Source organism: Limulus polyphemus, unplaced genomic scaffold (genome assembly GCF_000517525.1).
Source record: "Limulus polyphemus unplaced genomic scaffold, Limulus_polyphemus-2.1.2 Scaffold1508, whole genome shotgun sequence".
NCBI classification, from domain to species: domain Eukaryota; kingdom Metazoa; phylum Arthropoda; class Merostomata; order Xiphosura; family Limulidae; genus Limulus; species Limulus polyphemus.
Window position 1 is genome coordinate 238,747 of NW_013667118.1, and position 3,768 is coordinate 242,514.

Below are 3,768 nucleotides of genomic sequence, written 5' to 3' on the forward strand. Positions count from 1 at the left end.
AACTTCCAACAAACAAACAAAGAAAAGAAGCTGGTTTTTCCTGGTAAAAACAAATTTGTTAGTCAGAGTAATACATGCCTTTAAAGCCATTCAGTTATATATTTCCGTGTATATGCTTATAATCTAGCAGAATACATAATCTTCTTTAAAAAAAAAATTGAAAATCATATTAAAAACTGAAACAAATTTGTAATCTTTAATAGATGATGTTAGTAAAAACCTTACAAAGTCTCAAATGTTTTATTATTACAAAACATTCAATTTCGAAACAAATCATCACACGTGACTGCCACAATTAAATGAGCAATACAATTTAATTGATAAAATACAACGTTAAAAATAAAACTAACGTGCATATTCACCAAAGACGTGAAAAAGTATTACTGCATACGTATTTAAGATACAAACTACCCACCTACCCTTCTAACTAGTTTAGTTAAATTATTTCCTCTTTTCGAACAGCACAGGATGGCCGATAGCTATTTTCCATGTGCTTACGCCACTTTATAAACGCCAGCTTCGACTAACTAATTCAGTCGTCTTTCTTCTTCTGCAGGTGAGGTTGTTAGACTGTAATTATTTTTGTAATTTGATACGAATTTTTTGTAGTGTGTTTCTAGTTAGTATTGGGATTATTGTATTGTAATACCCAGTAAAAGTAATTTAGTAACAAAGTAATTTTATTAGTATTAATTTCATTAGGGCACTGTTGAATGTAATGAACCTTAACGTTAAGTGTATGACATTACTTTTTGTATTGTTTGTCGGGTTCTCTGGAGGCGATAGATTTTAAAATTCAAGTATAGATACTTTGTTAAGGTCCGAGACTATTGCTAGTGAATCTACTTTACATGTCTTCTAATTATAATAACAGTATTGAATCTCTTCTTAAGGAAAGCTTAGTCAAAAATAGATGGAACTGTTGCACCTAAGTGTCGTACTTTAGGATTTTAAAAGGAAGTCAAATATCGGTTATATGATTCTCTTTCCATTATTAGCAGATCAACAGGATTAGTAGGTACTTTGGGTGATAATTGTAGTATTTGAAATAATACGCCACTTAGTTTCACTTTTATTATGGAAGATTCTACTTGTAGTGTAAACTTTACGAAGTTACTTTGTTTTATCGGAAAGCTACTATCATCTTGTAGTAAAATCGATGCCTTTCCTCACAAAATAAAGGGTGAGTTTAAACTTCTATTCTACGAAGAGTACATGTGTAACAGAGCTCAATTACCAAATGGTGCCATTGCATGTTCATAAGTTTTGTTAGCTGATTTCTTCCTTACCCCCTCGATTGGGAGGTGTTGATTCAAACAGGGAATGTATTTAAGTAATATGACAATTGTGCTGGATACTTTTTAATGTTAAACTTCTGTATATAAGCCTCAAATCTAATCAATAAGCACCTCTCTTCCAGACAAAAGTGAATACTTAACTTACTATGTTCTTTTATCTCTTAGGATGTTGTGGCTCCGACTTCTTCTGTTGAGTACTCTGGTAGTCCACTGTGTCTGCCTTGACACAACCACCTTAACAAACCTGTTCAGTGGAATACTATCTGCTTTTAGTACACCAAGCAATGAAACTGGTAATGTGTTTTCTTTTTCTAAAATCACTACAGAAACTTAATTGTAAAATGTCAAAATACAATTTTAACACTTTCTTATGTTGAGATGGGCTGTTATGATCTCTAATGTTTTTTGTTTCAGACCTGGAAGAAATAAAATCTTATTATGATTCCCTAACGAAGAATATGTTGGACTCTGTACTTGCAGCTCATCACTTGACTCCAAGAACTGATAGGCATAAAAGATCTTCAAATGTTATTCGGGATACCATTACTGACTTTCATGGTATGCAACGTTTTTATAGACCATCTTCACTATTTACTCCAAAAGTCTTGTAATACATAACTGTACTTTAGTCTTTCAAATACTTTGGGGGGGGAGGAAATACTCTTCTGCCGGACGTCTTCTTCGTTGAAATTAAACTTCATCAAAATTCAAATGTTTAACAGTGTTAATAGCCGTATTCGCAGCACACCATCCTATCGCAACTAAAGTAAACTAATTTTTATAGAAACCTATATCTAAAATTTAGCCGTGCATACAAAAGCATAAGCTAAATTAGCTATCGAAAGTTAAGTACAACAGCAGTATACTATTGTATATATCTTGCTATTCTATTATAACAGAGGTACTTTTACATAATTTTTATAATAGTATCAAATTCGGTAAAGTACGTCCGAGCTATTCTTAACATAAAGGATGATGTAAACTAATTTTACTATTGGTCGTAAATGTTAACTAATTATTCTCTTTACTTTTACGTCAAACAACAAAGTAGAATCCAGTCATGGCGATAAGTCTTTGCTCTTGATTTCCACGAAATCTTTGATCTAACATGCTACATAAGAATCGTCAGCTTTAAATTCACTGTTCGAATAGATGCTCTATATAATCTCTAGCCCATTCGGCTGATGTCTTGCAAAGTTTAAGACTAAGATTGTCTTCCCTTGCTAAATTATGGGAACAACTAACATTCTTAAACCTTTTCGATAAGTAACGCAATTGCCTGTCTCCACTATCTACATATATATTCTTTTTATTTAATCTGCAGGTGTTCATAGACTTCAAAGCATACAGCCAGTAGTTGGAACTTGCAAGTATCCAGTGTATATGAATCTTTTCACATATCTCGATGAGACTTACTCTTTATGCCTTAGTAGTGAAAAGGAATCTCTAAAAGCTAGTGTAACACTGGGAAAACTAACTGTAAGTGGTTTAAATTTTTTTTCTTCATTAAACTATCTAGAATTATTTTCGATAACTTTGAGTGAATGGCTCACTAGGCTCAAACTGTAAATATGGCTGGAACGTGGAACTTTAAAGCTTCTTTCGCACTGTAGGTCAATTGTGGTCTAATTAATACAAATACTTTACTTGTATGTATGTACAAAAGAAGAAAAACTAACATTCTATTAAACCACTTTAGTATGATTAACTTAAGATCCGCTTCTGAAGTCACTAAAGCACCAGGGTTAAATCAAACTGATTAAAATAACGAATCTTTTATGAAATTTAGAATGAATACTGGGTACCTGTCCTGAGTTGGGATGCCATTCACCCTGTAGGCGCTGTAAGCTTTACTGACAGAAGTTACCTGTATCTTTTGGTAGCAGATGGTAAAAGAAGTAAGTTTATATCTACTATCAAATTACTTTCACTTTGCTTACGAAGCAGAACTTAACGATTTACCAACTTAAGAACCTGTTCTGTTGTGAGAACTTCTACACGAGATTGACATTCTTGTATAACGATGACTCGTATTAAAGAAATTAAACTAGTATGATGTGAATTTGTCTTAAGCGAATTATTGACTCTCTCTTGGATACATTAGTAGAGTACTGATCTTCTGGAGCCGCTTCGAATTTGTTTTCAGAGTCAAAAATCTCAAGATATTATAACGAAAGTAGAAACGAAACGGTGTCTAAAGTTCAGTTGCTCCAATGAATTGTACCAGGAAGTAAACTAAAGGTTTTTTGTTTTTTCTACGTCCCTTCTATAGATGATGGTACAGACTTAATGGTCTTCAAAGATGGATCTCTTGTATTTGACCATACTATTAACAGCAAATATGCAACCGCCATTGCTTTGTGGCAAATGTAAGTAACTTGTACCCAATACGATTAACTTCAATATTGCTATTTTCGATTTGCACTGCATTTAAAATCTAGTTGCTTAAGATCAAATTTCTGCTTTTTAA